The sequence below is a fragment of the Melospiza melodia genome, chromosome 1 (genome assembly GCF_035770615.1).
Source record: "Melospiza melodia melodia isolate bMelMel2 chromosome 1, bMelMel2.pri, whole genome shotgun sequence".
NCBI lineage: Eukaryota > Metazoa > Chordata > Aves > Passeriformes > Passerellidae > Melospiza > Melospiza melodia.
The window spans coordinates 164,279,587-164,296,790 of record NC_086194.1 but is presented as its reverse complement, the minus strand read 5'-3'; the positions used below and the strand labels follow the sequence as shown (position 1 = coordinate 164,296,790).

At 37.7% G+C, this 17,204-nt stretch overlaps 1 protein-coding gene across 3 annotated transcripts in view; it reads left to right on the top strand.

Moving 5' to 3' along the window:
- The window catches only part of ASAP1 (ArfGAP with SH3 domain, ankyrin repeat and PH domain 1), a 143,901-nt gene that overhangs the window by 30,302 nt on the left and 96,395 nt on the right, over positions 1 to 17,204 (top strand). The gene's annotated exons all lie outside the window — the stretch shown is intronic.

The following is a 17,204-nucleotide window of genomic DNA, read 5'->3' as shown; positions in this document are numbered from 1 at the left end:
CAAGAAATAGGAGCATGAAAATGGGTAAACTTCCAGAGCTGGTTTCCAAGGAATATCAGTCCACTGCTTCCTATTTGAGGTTTCAGAGTGATTTCCTATGGACTAGGTCAGTGGTTATGAGGAAATGTCTTCAAAATGACTTTAAAAGAAGACAGTGTACAGCTCTTCTCTTGCCTTTTGCTTGTTTGAAGGTCCAAGCATGATGCCCCTGAAAGAAGACAGATTTTTTCTATTGTTGCAGAGGTTGCAGTTAGTTGTTGGTTTGGATTATACACTTAGTTCATCAAGTATTTGTCGATTCTTCAGGAGCCAGCGCGTATCTAGGAGATGGATTTAATAGAGTCTTTTAGTTCTGCTGAATGTGTTGGCATGAGCAAAACATTTGGTATGCAAGGAAAGAGTATTAATTATTTAATTATGGTTTTTGCTTGATAGTCTTGGGTATGGAAATATGATGCTGCAGGATTCAGATCAGTTGAAGTTTTAATAGAAAAACTGTCTATGTCAAAACTGTAACAGCACTATTGTCTGGGGCAATTGATGACAGTGATTGTAAGTTCACATTTAGAATTATCTATTTTATTTTCATTATGTAACCTAGATTAACATCTGTAACTTTTCCATAATTGTAACTGGTTTGGTTTTTCTTTTCTCTTGTAACTAAGCCATGGCCACTGATAGATTTCTCAAGAATCAACCTGTTAGGATAGTGTTTGACAGAATTGCTGCCCCCTGTTCTTAACTATGTGGAATAGGTACAGACATTGATATGCTTATTAGTACACTTGACAGCATGCACAGAGTTAAATAATACATATTTTGTCATCACTGGCAACTTACTTCTAGGGTAAGAATACAGTGTAATGCTTTCATGGTTTGGGAGATACATCAGTGCAGGTTGAATGTGATAATGCCTTTCCAAAAAGAAACAAAATATATAAGATAAATACACAGTGTTCTGCACTATTTGTGTGGACTGTGTGTATTTTAGAAGTTTTTATGTTGGATTTGACTATAAATCGGGGAATAAAGAATGTTGGGTACTTCTGTTGCTTGTGTTGCTCTTTGAATTTCTTTTGTTTGTATAACTGTTTTATGTGCCCTATTTGAACTGATTGCAGTTTAAACTGGACTTGTTTTGCATTATTTTTTATTATCTGTAAATAGAAAAAAGCTTTATTTGGTGGGAAACAAGATTTAAACAGGCTCTACTGTAACATGTGCAAAAAATCTGCAACTCTCCCAAATTTATAGTTAATAATTTGCATGGGGACATACAGTCAGGATGTGGCTACCAAAAGGCTCCTTTGGAGTCTTTGTGCATGCAAGCTCCAATTACAGTGAAGACACCGTTTTGCTGCTGCTGCTTTCGAGCTGGGCTGGTTTCTCTACACCTGCTTACCTAAAGCAGTGAGTTCTGTGAAACACGGGATTAAAACCCGTGGTTGAAGTGGGTGTTCTGCAGCTCCTGCTGCTGTTGTTGATGTGTTGTGGGTGACCTAAGAACTCCTCACGCAGCTCCTGAACTTCAGTGGTGAGCGTGCTGTGTTAAGGCAAAGGGGATGGTTCCCTCCTTGCAGCTGTTTGGTTTTTAACTGGATGTTGCATCTGCACTTTTGCAGGCAGTGGCAGGCTCCGTGCTGTTATGGCGCTGCTGCCTGGAGGAGCTGAGGTTGTTTTACACCTAATTTATTTCAGCACAACCTGCACCTACCTCTGAAACTGTAAACTAGTTTGTGGATTAACTAATTATTTTCTTTATTCTAAGCAACCTTGCAAACTGGGACTGTTTTCTGAACAGAAATGCAAGGGAAATTAAACAGATTTAATGAAAGTTAGCTCTGTTTTCCAGCTTCTGAGTCCAGTGTAGTTCCTGATGTAGCTCAGATCAGTAGCTAGATAAGAAAAACCTTTTCATAAAGAATGTGACGAAAAAAAAAGTGGTTTTGTGTGGATGTCATTACCTGGTTCTGTGAAGTTATTAAAAAACTGTGAACTTACTGTTTCTGCATCACAACTAACAAGTTCTCTGAAATAATAAGAGGTGATGGACTCATTTTCTGATTTTCTCACTTGCTTGTCCATCAGTAGAGGGGCAGTGTGTTTAGCTGGGTGAATTGCTACATATTATCTCCTAGTTACCACTCTTTTTCCTATTTAATTCATTTTCAGAGGAGATTTTGCATCCAGTTATGTGCAATTTTGGAACAAGTTTCAACTGAAAAATCAGAGCAGACATGTTTACTGATTCTGATGAATTTGCATTCAGTAAGTTTTCAGTGGAAGGCCTAACAAAGCACAAAGGCATACCTCACAAAATGAGAACCATGGGAGTGCTCCTCCAAAGGACTTCGCTGTTCTCAACTTATTAAAGCAACAGACAGAAGAAAATCTTCCACCCAAACTTTATTTAAATCTGCCATAATATTAATCAAAGACAGTAGAAAGAACATGCTACTCTGTAGCAGTTTATTGAATAGGAAGGTTTAATGCTATATTGTTTAAAACTACTGAAATTTACAAAGATTTGCAAGTTGCATTGTTTAAAACTACTGAAATTTATGAAGATTTTCTCTCCTTTCAAGAGACCAAGCTTTGATTTTTATCATCCAGTCACATCAAAATAAAAAAAAAGACCCTGCCATATTTCTAGCCAGGCTTAGGCCTCTTTAACAGTAGTTAACAAAAGCTGCAAGATTGTTTTATAATATATTTTTTTTAGAACATGAGTGTTATGTAATTGCCTCCAAGTAAACACACATTTTCAAGATCATTCTATTGCTAAAATAATAGGGTTTTTTCTCAAACTCATAGAGGGAGAAACAACCATTATATTGTACTATAGGTCGAATTTGAGAGAATTTGCAATCTACTCCTTTCTGTTGATTTCTTCAGCATGATCTGACATTCATGTAAAAAATATGTTTTTAACATATTTCTGCATGCAGGTCGGAGGTTTCTTTTGTAATGCAACACCTTTGCTCTTTAGAAAGGCTGAGAGAGTTGGAGTTTTCAGGCTCTAGAAGAGAAGGCTGTGGGAAGCCCTTAGAGCAGCCTCCCAGGGCCTAAAGGTTGAGAGAGTTGGACAGGGACATTATACAAGGGTGTGGAGTGTCAGGACAGGAGGGAATGGCTTTAAATTTAATTAGATATAGGGAAGAAATTCTTTACTGTGAGAGTGGTGAGACAGTGGCACAGGCTGCCCAGAGGAGCTGTGGGTGCCCCATCCCTGGCAATGCTCAAGGCCAGGCTGGATGGGACCTGGAGCAGTGTGGTCCAGGGCAAGGTGTCCCTGCCCATGGCAGGGGGTCGAGCTTGGTGCTCTTTAAGATCTCTTCTGACCCAAACTATTATAAGAATCTGTAATGATCATATGAAGAGGGAATTATTGCATATGTAAATGGATGGCTAATTACTTTTTTAAAGTAAAAAGCCTAAATGGTAAATACAGACAGATCACTGATACAGTCTCTTAAAATACAGCCTCTGCTTTGTTTTGACCAGACATGCTTTTGTATCCACAGAAGCTCCATGATTTGTGTTACTCAAATAGATTTTGAAAAGTTGATTTTAATCATTGAGTTAATATTACTTTGTGAGCTAGCTGAAATTTTTAGAGAATGATGACATCTGTTCTGAGACTAAGTAGTGCACATGTGGGATCACCACAAGACTGTCTTGATTATCATTCTGCTGTGTCCCAGCTCCAGCTGAAAGGACATCTTTGCACTCAAGGGATAGCTCAGTTATCATGACCAGGCAGTTCTGAGTCTTTCTCTTAAAGTAGCAGATGTTGTGCAGGACTGTCTGGAGACAGAGATTAAGCTTAAATATTTAAATTCTCTTTAGTCAGGCTGGTAGATATGAAGGGACAGCTAGAAGCTGATGATAAAATAAAGAATAGCTTCAGTTGGGATGATGCTGATTTTGCAGTTTAATGCCTCTTTTGCTGTTGTACTTCTCTAATACTTGAACATCTTAAATGATTAATGTTATTTCTTTCTTTCTTTTTCACATGAGTGAGAAGCTGAAACTCAAAATGTGTTTTCTGACAATTGGATTGGCTGCAGATACGTTTGCATTTTGCTTTCAGGTTTTGGTTTTGTTTTGGTTTTTAATTAAAAAAAAACCCAAACCAACACTATTCCTGCAATGATTGTTGCTCATTTTTTCTCACAGTGCTGATCTGCGTGAGCACAGCAGTCTGTCAGTCTGGGCTGGTCCTGTAACAGATGTGTGCATATACATCACTAAAGAATGACTGTCTGGCTCCTGCTCAGCCTTATACACATTTTGTTGTTCTTGGTGCAAGTCTGGTGTAAACTAAAAAAGCTTGAAAGGAGAAGATTTCTCATGTTCTTCTTCATGTCATGGATACATCTCTAAGATTAGAGATGGGAAAAGGGAAAGTATGGGGTTGTTACTTTTTTTGCTTTGCCTTTTAAAAAATTTTTCTTTCAAAATGTGTTGTGTATGAATCATTTTCACAGTTTCCCATATGTATCTTTCCCTGTGGGCTTCAGTTTATGCATTTATTTATTATTCTACTGTGAGGAGGGACTTTTGGCATGAGGATGAGGGGACAGCATTTTTCCTCCTTATAATTCTGTTGAAACTTGTGTAGCACTGAAACTGCCATAACATCAGATCTTCTGTGGTGATTTCATACATTTTTCCACCCCAAGATCCTTCTCCAGTGACAGAGTGTTCTATCAAGGGAGGCAGGTGAAACCATGCATGAGAATAGGAGCATTTCCATTCTGTAGCAACTTTTGCTGGTTGTTTTAGACATAGACTTTGTATAGACTTTGTTCATTACCCTGGGCTGCGATAATGAGTAGGATCTATTTTGTGTGTGTGTGTGTCAAGAGAAATAAATAAATAATAGAAAAAATTTCTATCACTTAATTACTTTTGAAGCATCACTTCTATATAATTGCAACAAATAAATTATAACATCCTACTCTTTGCATTTCTCCATTTTTTAGTTAAAATATGTTTTTATTTTTAGGAGGTGAATCCAGGGAGCACCAGCAGCATTAGACTTAAACTCAGCTCTTCCTAATCTTGTAAATTATTACTTATGGCAGTTAGAAGCAGTCTTGCATCATAGAGAGCTTTGTACTTCAGAGCTGGCTTTTTATGTAACAGACCACAAGCAATCTTCAGTTTTTGAGGAAATAGGCTTTTGATAGCAAACTGTCCTAAAAATAACGGATAAGAAAAATTTATTTGTGTAGATAATAAAACTCAGGATAATTATTGCTGCTTTTGCAATGAATGACAAATTGCAACAGAGATGTAAAGATGGGCATGTGAGCATTCTGAAATACAGAGGCCACAGTGAGAGCACATGGGTGACTCCCAATCACAGTACTGAAAATGTGATACAGATGGAGTTGACAGCAGTGTATTGTATTTAAAATGCAGCTGAGGATGCTTTTATATTTGCATGCTACAGTATTTATTCATTTAGTGTGTAATCAGTTTTACCCTTCATTTGATAGCAGTCAAAGCATTCGTCTGTAATAAGCAGGCAATATCCTTTTACTTAAATGTGACTGATGTTAGGAAAAATAAGAAACACTCTCTAGTAGCTCAAAGTTTCAGTCATGGCAGATGAATTAGCTTTGCCTTTTGAGAATTTGTATTCATTTTAGGCATATTTATGAAAGTACTTAGTGCATTTGGTACCTCATATGTTTTTTTGGGAAGTATTGCTTCTTGTTTTGAACTCCCAACAGGCTTCTTCATGTTTACCCATCAGTTAGGAAGCTGTGAAAGTGCTCTTTGGTGCACTCTGTTCAGTATGCTGTGCAGATAAACCCTGACAGAGTGTGTACCATGTAGTCATGGGAACTTGGCCCTGATGGAGGGGAGACACTTAAAGTGACACGACTTGAAGCTGAGTTTAATGTTTAGGTTTGAGTCCTGTGGAGACACCTTCCGTAGTTAAAAAGCAATAAAAAGTGCTTTGAAGAAAACAGAGAGGGGGAAACAGCCCACAAAGCCATGTTTGTATTTCAGCAGGGTGTCACTGAAGGACTGCACGTGAATGATTCAGAACAGAATGAGATTGGTTGATTTAATTTCCAGTATGTTTCTTACTACAAAGAGTAAAACTCAATTTTCATAACTGTCTTTATGATTTGTAACAATATGAATAAAGATGGCTTTTAATATTTTTAAACAGCAGATGTGAAGCAAATTTACAGAGGATAATTGTAAGAAAGATCACAGCATCTCATTTTGAATGGAATAGTGCCTTGCAATAAAACCATTAGGCAGAATCAAGCTGAGAATGCTAATTATCAGTATTGTTTCAAGTGCAAAGGTAGGCAATATAAGCATGTTCTAAAAAAAGGACTCTCAGCTAATAGAGTTTTTATATCTCATGGAAAACTTTTCAGAGTCCAGTTAGTAGTATATTTTGGTACTTAGAGACTGTTCAGCCAGGTTTGTTTGATACTGGCCAAGAGGTCTAAAGTTTATTGGTGAGTACAAAGGAAAAGCCCTGAGATAATGGCATGAGTTTCCTTTCCTGAAGGAGTGCAGCTGGAAGTCCATTCCCTGCTGAGAAGTGCAACAAACAGTTATTTTATATTTCTAAAGAGAGAGTGTTGATCTATGTTATTTATCTATAGCTATGTGTAATGGGTTGTAAATATTGCTATCAGTGGGCTAATGCTGAGCTTTTGTATAAGCATTGTGACAAGTAAGATTTTGGATTACAGTGGGCTTGATTGTGGTGATTATGGATCCTTTAATGATCCTGTGAAAAAGCAACAAAATGTAAGGATTTCATTTGCCCCTTTACACACATAGATGTGCATGTGGGTGCACGTGGTCTTCTTGTCTCTTTTAGTCAGTGGTGAAAAGAGAGGCCTGAAGTTGTGTTGTTGCTGTGGTTAAAATGGAAAGTGAATGCTTTTTCTTTCTTCTAAATAGCCATCTCTATCTTGGCCTTTCTTGTTTTATCTTTCTTGTTACGTTTCTTAACAGAAGAAATATAAAACTTTTTCTGATGCAGAAATAGAAACTTACAATGCCAGTGGAGTCTTTTGTTTCTTGGTTTTGTCTTGGTTAAGAGCTAAAAATCAGTATGGTGCTGGAGGTAACTTCTGCTAAACAAGTGTCTGTAGGACTGTCAGACCTTAGGCATGGTGTGCTCTGGGAGCCTTCTGTCCCAGCTGTGAGAGATGGACCAGGTCAGGGATCTGCAGGGTGGGTGGGACATGGCCTGGGTGGCCAACCCAGAGTGGGGGGACCAATGAAGCCAAGTCCAGCTGGCCTCAGGTTGCAAGTGGCACCAGTGCCTTCCAGGATCAGTTTTGGAATTAGAGCCATTTGGTATCTTTTAATTGGGTGGATGGTGGGCTTGAGTGTGATCTCATCAGGTTTATTTGGACCATACCAAGTTGTTCAATCTGCTGGCAGCAGTCACCCTTCAGTGGGACCTGGAGAAGTGGCCTGACACAGGAGGAGCCTTGTGTGACTCATTGAGGAGAAATATGAAATCCTGCCCCAGGGAGGGATGGAGCTGCCATGTGCAGCAGTACAGGCTGGCCAGAGGACAGCTTTCTGAGGAAGAACCTTGGACCCAGGTGGGTGAGCTGTTGAGTGTGGCTTCACAGTGACAAAGGCCAGCCACGTACTGGGCTGTGTTAGTAAAGTTGCAGCCAGAAGATAGTGGTTCTTCCCCCTGTCAGGAGCTGTGAGACCACATCTAAAGTACTGTGTTTGGGGTTCACCAGTACATGAAAGAAGTTGTAGACTGCCACAAGTCCAAGTGAGGATCACCAAGGTGATGAAGGGCCTAGAGCACATCACTTAATGAGGGAAAACCAGACTTCTTCAGCCTTAGACAAGAGACTGAGGGAAGGTCATATTGATTTCTCAAATGTGTAGTATATGTAAAGGCAGAAAACTGATAGAGTAGAAATTCTGATTGCTTTTGAGAAAGTTTTGAGGGGGTGTATTTGTGGTTTTCTATTATTATTATTTTGGGGGCTTGTTTGTTTTGAACCATGAATCTGGGGAACAAGTGCTCAGAGAGAATGTGAAACCTCGTGTCCTCAGAGACATTCAAAACTCCACTTGACTGTAGAAGTAGGCTCCTTAAAATTGTTTGGACTGCATGATTTAATCTTTTAGAACATAAGGAGGCAAAGTAAAGTGGTTATTTAGTTTCATGAATGTTTTTTTGTGTTTTCAGGTAGGAGTTTACAGTGAGCTCATTCTTGGAAAAGCAGAACATTTAAACCTAATAAAACCAGTGTAAGAAAATTGATATTTGTTTTCTTTCAGTGGGAGACTGCTTTAATAGAGAAAATGGGATACTACTCACACCTCTGCAAAAGTGTAGTTGAAAAGCTTATCAAATTTGGGGCTTTGTGTGATTTTTAGGAATAGTTTGAATAGTTATTGAATGTTGGTAAGTTATGTAATTCTTTTTAAATGACCAATCTGTACTTCTAGAAAGCTAATTTATTCTGTAAAGTTACAACTATATTAGAGCTGAACTATGTCTCTGCTGGGTTAATTTTTATTATTAAATTTTCTTTGTAGGAATGTGATTTGAATTTTGAATTCTAGTGCTCCCACCTTGAATTTATTGTAATAATTTCCTTTCTTCTTGTAATATATTTTACTTTTCAGGTAAATTATCTTTTGATATTTTTTTATTCTCAAAGCAAGAATTTTGGACTATAGAGGGAAATATACCTGAAGAAATGTCCTTAATATAAAACTTAGTTTTTCTGAAGTGCTACAGAAAAGATTTACTAGGGATGGGGAAGGCAGGAAAGAATAAAATATAGCAGGTTTTGTTTGTTGGGAGAGTTGTGTCTTCTTGTGAGACTGCACTAGGATTTAGATATCCTATTTTGATTAGGTTTTAAAAACCTCATTTTCTAAAATCATAGAATATAGGGATTTTTTTCCTAATGGCTAATCTAAACCAACTGTATTTCAGTTTAGAGCCATTCCCCCTTGTCTTATCACTACATGCTCTTGTTGGAAAAAGTCTCCAGCTCTGTTGTAGCCTCCTATAGGTACTGGAAGGTGCTACAAGGTTCCCCTGGAGCCTTTTCTTCTCCAGACTTAACAAGCCCAGTGCCCTCAGATTGCTTTCACAGGAGAGTGCTCCAACCCACACTTTTCTTTGTGCAGCCAAGAGTACAATTGGCAACTGCACATTGCTGGCTCATGTCTGATTTTTTTTTTTTTTTTAAATTTTTTTTTTGACAACCAGAATCCTCAAGGCCTTCTTGACACTGTTTCTCTCAATCCATTCGTCCCCCAGCCTTTTGATAGAGGGAATTACCTGGACCCAGGTGCAGGAAGTTGAGCCATCGATTCAAACACTTTGGATGTGGTCACTGAGCCAATTGCTTGTCATCCAGCCTGTATCCATCAAATCTGTGTCTCCCTGATGAGTGACAAGGATGTTGGGTGTGACCATGTCCTAGGCCTTACAGAAGTCAAGGCTGGTGGCATAAAAAACACATGACAATCAAACTACAAGAATGCAATGCTCATGCCAAACAAACAAAACCATTCTAATTAATACTTGTACATGTCAGTGTCATAGGCTTGAAAGCAGTTGAGATGTTCTCTGCAGTGTGTAGTGAGGTAATGAAGTCAGCTGTTAGAAAAATGTAAGGGTGATGTTAAAAGCTTAGGATGCTTTTGTTCAGTGATGACAGAGTGCCTGTTTACAACCTTCAGAAACTGTTTGTTAATTGTCAGTTTATGAAACTGTTGAATTTTAATAAAGTTAAATGATGCCAGGATGAGTATAACATAATGTGAAAATTGTGCCACACTGTGCCACATTGTCAGTAAGCAGGACCATGATGGTCCATCCCTGTGTTGTTAATAATGTAATATGCAATGGTGATGGTGTTTGTGAAACCAGTGGGAATGGATGACTTTTAACTAAGAATTCCTGAGGAGGTAGCTTAAATCTAAGATACTTGGATGCTGTTGGTTGTGTTTTGGCTTTGTATTTTTCTTGCCTCACTAAGTGCCAAAGTTATGGGGAAAATTGTTAAATGAAGAGTGATGATGCTAAGACGATGCAAGTGGGATATCCTGACTATGTCTGCTGTCCAATCTCTTATCTTGGAAAAGTATTTATATTATCTGTGTTAGTCATGAAGTTGAAATGTATTAAAACAGACAATGAGTTTATAGCAGACAAGAATTTATAACTAACTAGAAATAGAAAGTTGAATGAAGTTGCCTTAAATGTTTTGACAAAGCTGTTTGTTTTTACTGTAAAACTGGCCTCACACACTACATTTTCCAAACCTTATAAATAATGCCTTGATTTCTTTTGCAAATTGTTCTTCATATGAGACTTTGCCAAAATTAAACTTTTATTATTTGATTTGGGGAAAGCTACTTGGGCAAAACAATAAAATTTTGATTCTTTTGCAAGGCAGATGGAGATATATATAGTTTAGTTTTCTAGTATATTGTTATGGCTGCAGCACTTAAAATGGTATAATTTTTAGGGGATGTTTTGTGTTGTTTTTTTTTTTTTTTTTTTGTTGCCCCTTTGGTTAGTTGTGGTTTTTCTTCCCCCACCTCTAGTCTCTTTCAGGGAGGGATGAAAGAAGCCTAAAGAGACTCTTTGATGTTAAGACCTCCTTAAATTATTTTTTACTGTTATGACAGTTCACCAGAACTGTCTGCTGACAGATTTGGAAAAAATGGTGGTATTCCTTAGGTGATGTGATTCAGGCATACAGAGAAGTAAAATCTTTTGGAGTGGGGTCACTTGCAGAAGCCCAAGTGCCCAAATATTGTCTGCTCACTAGTACAGTTATAAGGGAAGAGATGCTAGATCTCTCTGAATCTTCCTTTTTAAAAATGTTTATTATCCTCTGGTGGCAGTTTTGTTGCCAAGCTTTCACAGGAAGTGCTTGGAAGGAGACCTTGTTTAAACTGGCAGAGAAAACATGAGAAGAAATGCCCTTTTTTCTTTGCTGACAGTTTGCAGGTTTAATGAAGTTCTTTGCTGCTGACTTGAACCCTCGGATTCACTTCCTGCCCTTCCCTGTCTCCCCATTTCATTTGAAGTGCTCCATATGCTTCCTTGCTTGCTTTTTTCCACCATGTCTAGGACAGGTTTTTCAATTTTTTTTCTTGTGTTAAAACAGCTGTAATGGTGTTGCTTTACTTCAGCAAAGCCTGCTCTGTTTGCTGAACTCATGTGCAGCTTGAGTTCAGCAAACAGAAAAAACAGCTTCCTGTTTTTCTCACCCTATTTAATTAGGCAACAAGTTGCAGCAAAGCAGCTTCCTTTAAAATGAATCAGTGAATATTGTGCATATTGTAAATATGAAAGCAATTCATGTCTCTTTGAATCTTAAAAACCATGGATATTTTTCCATAGCTTTAATGTTTATGTGGAAGCCCAAATCTGGTTGCATACAAAGCAGTTTTCTCCCTTTCTGTGTATTTCTTTTCAATTTGATTTTATTTACTTTTTGTTCTCTATTGCTGCCATTTGATGGTAACAATAAAGAGCTGTCCTGCCTTGTTTTTTTCTGTCATGATCTCAATTGCTTCATGACATATAACTTGTTCCTACAAGTAATGGTGCTACTTCATTGGGTCCAGATGAGTGTATACCATTAGATAACTCATCAATAAAGTTGACAAGTACTTATTAAAACTGTCTCATTTGTCTTGCAGTGAGCAAGGTATAGTGTGATTGTTCTTATAGCAATGCAGCTGTTGCTTTGAAACACTCCCTGTGTGTTCCCTGTGAGAAAAGCAGAGGGAAATGAGGAGTTAATACAATGTAGCTGGTGCAGAGCACAGTTCATATTATAAAGCTGGGAAACAATTACAGACTTGGGCATTAATATGAAATCAATGATCGGTTCATGACTCAAACTGGGAAACTACTGGGTGGAGTGATGACATTTTGCTTGTAGTTGAAGTATGCTGAAAGCACATGTACAATGTGTACAGAGATATCTGGGTGGATGCCTTTTTGATAGAGTGATTTTGCCTGTTGTAAACATGCACCTGGACCTTTGTCCATGTGCCAAAAGTTAAAGCAGAAGGTTGTGCTTTAGTCTTACTCAACAGGATCTTTTGGAGTATCATTTTCTCATCAAGTTGCTATGACTCTCTAATTTGAAACAAACCTATAATCTTGTGGTAGAGGAGCAAAACCTGAACTTTGTTCATGGTTAAGGAGAGATGGAGCTTGGCCTGAGGCTTTAAAATAAGTAGATGCACCTGTAGTGAATGTTATTGGGTGCAAGGAACACTCTATGTGGTGTTAGTGATTCCTGCATGTCAGTGAGTGAAACGCTGTGCTTGAAGGACTTCCCAGTCATTATGGACTGTTCCACCAACCTGCTGAATAATTTCACCATTTGGGGAGTTTATGGTGCTTCTGCTGGAAGAATTTACAAATGTAGTTAAAGCTTGACCATGATTGAGAGTTATAAAATAAAGATTAGATCACTCTGGAAACAGCTGTAGATGAATTAAGTGTATAAAATACTAGGGTTTGATAGTGTGAATTTTTAACTATTGTTTATACACACTGAAAGTCTTTTTAGTGTTGTATCCTGTGTGTGAAAGCAATTGCAGGAATAAGAAATTTTTATCTCTTGGTCAGCTGAATGCTAGAGAAGTGGGTTTGTCTCTGTCCAGTTAGTGAATTTTTCTGAGGTAATCAAAAAATCATGTAGTGTGTTTTCCACATGATCAGTAATTGGAATTTCTTAATTTCTGAGAACTTACTTGAAGCTGAGTAGCCTAGCTGAATGACGAGAGTACTGAGGCCTCCATGGGAAGGCAACTGAATGTGTGATTGACCATAGCAAACTTTATAAAACACTGGTGTACTGGACACTTAACCTTAATGAAAGATCTTAACTCTGCTAGGTCATCTTAGTGTTTTTGACAGGGCCCCAGGTAAATTAATTCATTTTGCAAAATTCTGAGTTATAGCAGAGTCTCATAAAATGGCTAAAGAAAATTTAAGATTTCTGTTTTCTATGCAGGATTTGAGTAGCATGTAGTTTTAATGGGAAGGAAAAATATGCAAGCCTAGAAGTTTATAATGAAAGTAGACTGAAAATGTTTTAAAAAGCAGAAAGCAGTTCACGGTGTGCCACTCAGCCTTTTGGGAAGCTGAGTGGGCTGGGATAAATTAAAATGGAGGTCTGTAGAGACAGATGGTCATTTAGGGATGTGTCTTACATGTGGTAACAATTAAGATGTGAATGGAGCCTGCAACTGGGCTTCTGTGTTCTGTACTAACCTCAATTTTTACCCTCTGTGTGTCAGGGTAAATTCAGACACATCAATACAAAGAATGTACACACACCTCAGTGTGAAACTGAGTGGGGCTGCTGCTTTTCTGTGTCTGTGCTGTGCTTTCTGGCCCACTAAGCAATGCACATGCAGGATATAGACAACCAGTGCTCTTTCTTCATCAATATGGGCATTTAATTTGAATTCAGCTGATGCAAAAAGGGTTGACCCAGGCATGTCACTTCTCTCCTGAAGCTTAAAGACAGTTGGTAAGTTTAGGGTGATATAGAATCATAGAATGGTTTGAGCTGGAAGGGACACTCAAAGGCTTCTATTTCCAGCATCCCACTGGTGAGAAGGAAGATCTTCAGCTGGTTCATGAGCTTTGGTTTATTTGACTGCATTGTAGTCTCAAACAAGCTTCCTGTAATCAATGGGTTTGTTTGTATTGGGCTTTTATTTTGTGGATTAATCTTTAGAACAACTTTGACCATTCTTAGGAAGCTTTTGAATGAGTTTGAAGAAGCCCTACTTCATACTTTGTGTGCAGTTTTTAAAGCATTTTTTTCTTTGTATTAATAATGGAATTAACAAAATGGAATACAACAATATGTTGGTTGAAGAGATAGTTTATGTAGGAAAATGAAAATGCATCCAGCAGAATAATAGATGTGTTCCTCAAGTGCATATGATACATGGATGTAATGAGTTGTGCTGTCTTGGATGTTACTTTCAAAAAAATTGGATGAGATATGTGATGAAATGTAGAGCCAAAGGTAGATAATGAAAGTTTATGATCATGTTCCAGGATCTGCTAGGGACCAGATATAGTTCATTACTCAATGAATTGAAGCATCATGCTATTGCTCCAAAATGTTAGGTGATAAAACTTTCATTTCAGCTGAGGAATGGGTGAACAATGTTTCAAAACCTCAGCAGTATTAAAATTAAATTGAGCAGTATTTTAAATGAAATTTTATTAATTTCTGCTCCGACTTTAGGCAGAACATTTGGATAATACTTTCCACCCAACTTTCCATTCTACTGTTTTACCTTGTATATCCTGTCCCTTCTGGAAGGGCCTAGAGTTGACTGATATCAAGTCTGTGTGGATGGCTCTTAAATGCTTCAGTGCTTGTAGCAAGACCTCCAGAAGACTTAGCTAACAACCTTTTCTATAAAAGCTGCTTATATTTTGCAGACATAAATGTATTATTCACAACTTGGTCTATTTTGTTGTGGTGGGTAGTTTGTTCTGAAAGTCAGTGCATGTCCCTCTAAATTGTACTGGTTCTGTCCTGGTCATCCTGCTGTTAATTCTGTCCTGTTATCCATTTTTGTAGCTGCATTAACATAGAGCTTCTGAGACTCCCTGGCTTATGTGAACACAATAATGAGAAAAATGAATGGTTAGGAATTGAAACACACATTGTGGGTGGAGAAGTGTGCTATGATTGAAACAGTAGAAATTTTACTTGCTCTAGATGTTTTCAAAACTTGTTTGAGTTGTCAAGTTTTTCTCCAGAAATTGCCACCACATTGAGTCAAATCACAAGTTCTCCTAAGCCTGTATCCTGCTCTTTAACAATCACTGATCAATAACATCTGTTTTGGGGAGACCATTAACAGGAAAACTTAATCATGATATTTCAACAGTCTGCTGCTCAGAAGTTTTCTGTGCTGAAGATGATAAACTATTAAACACACAGATGCCCTGAGTATCCTTCTCATTAATTAGAATTTGTTAGGATTCATGCAGACATAAATTTCACATCTTACCTATGTGGTGTTTAAGATAAAAACCAGAGTTTTTAATTAAACTTGCATCCTTATGATTTAATTTGTCATTTTAATAGTATGAGAAAATAATTATTCCTTCTGTGTTTATTTCCTCTGTTCTTACAGACTGTAGACCTCTCTTGCTTTACATCAATCACTTTTTGAGCTTGAAGAACATTAGCATACACACATTTCATCCAACCCCCTTTGGAAGTGTTTCCGTAGTTGAGGTCAATCTAATTGCCTTCTTATATCTCTCTTTTAATGTTTTGAGATACAAAGAGCAAAATGCAAATGTACCATGAACTTCCATCCTGGTATAATAATGCCTTTTGTGCTGCTTTTACTCTGTCCTCAGTGGCTTGGTATCCTGAATATTCAAGGATAGTTCAAGAAAACTCTTAAAACTGCAGCATGTATTTTGTCTGCCATGGTCATGGTTGGTTCAGAGACTTACATTATATATGTAAATTTACAAAAATGTTTTTTTATGTGCATTGCTTTATGCCTTTACATACATATTTTTCATCTGCTTTCTTAATGGGTAGTTAGAATTTGAGAAGTTACATGACCTCTGCATATTTAGTTTCTAATTTTCTTTCTTGAACATCTTATGTCATCAGTGAACTTTGTCACTTTACCAACCACCTTCTTTCAAGAGAGTGTAGGATGCATTGAGCTGCACAGATGGCAGAACTGATTCCCGATGACTTCCCTTGAATGGCCAAATGGACATTTTGGAGTTAATTCCTATTTCCTTTAATTCTAAACAGTTGCTGCTTTGGAGGAATGGCTTTTCCTCATCTCATGTCAGTTGTTTCTTTATCAAGCACCTTTGGTGTTGAGCATTGGTAGATCTTGTTGAAAATTCAGGTAGACTATACCAAGTAGGTTGCTAACAAACCTGTTTGTTCACCAAAAAGCAGCTGTAGTATATTCAATGACTTGGATCCTGAGGTATCTCTTCACCAAACTCATGGTTTGGGTTATTTTTGTTCTCCGTCTCCCCATGTTTGTCAGTTTCTTTGTCATTTTGAGGTGTGGGAATGAGAGAGGACGTTCACAGCAGAATTAAGACTACCTTTTTGCTTTAAATGTGTTTGAAAAATATATTGGTTTGTAGGCATTTAGAAAAATTGTTGCTGCAGATCTCCTGGTTTGTGGTTTTTACCTTCAGTTTGCCAAGTGCTTCTATGATTTCCTTACTTGCCCATGACTTCATCTTTTTGGAGGATGTTTTCTTTTAGTAATCTCATTTGCAGGCTCTTTTGTCATTATGAAAAGCTCTATTTTTTTAAATGACAGACATTCATTTTCTCAGGTACAGTTACTTAAAACATTATAATCAAAGGTCTAAAGTTGTGTGCTGGAGAATGGGAGATCTCCAACATACCTTGTTGGAAAACTGTAATACTGAGAATTATATGTGAGTACTAATTTAATACGAGTATGTATTTATACTGTTTCATCAGGAGATCATCTTATATTAAGTATAATTTTAATGTAATTTGCCAAAGTTTTTGTGTTTTCAAAAAAGCTTAGGTTAATAGTGCAAATATTTGTACGTTTTCAGGAAAAAAGACCCTTTTAGCCAGCTGACCTTTGCTAAAAACATGGCCAAGAGTGGAGCGCTTATAGAAGAATTTTACCGTAGAAGTACACTGGAGACATGAGCATCTAAATTCAAGTGGGATTGCTGAACATATTTTCCATGCATTGTCCTTGTCCACTGAGGTGATGTTCAAAATGTCTGGAGACTTCCTTCTTTCTGTGTGAAAAATGAGACAGCACTTCTGTGGGTCAGCAAACATTAGGATACCCTGGTCTGAAGTTATCTGGGAATTGGAAAGATGCTTCCTTCAAAAACATCAACGAGTACTTAAAACCGGGCTAATTAATCAGGGGTAGGGTTTGCAATGTTACAGGTTATTTTCTTGCTTAGTTAACTGAGTTAAACTTAAAATATTTACTCTTTACAATGTTACCCATGTGTCTTTACAGAGCAGATTTTGTCCCCTTCTCCTGTCCTTATGTCAGTGCATTGCTGGGTCAGTGCACTGCTGAGGGGCAGAGCCTGTGCTCAGCACTGCTGGAGCTGCATTAACCACACGAGTGCCTGCACAGGAAATGGAAAC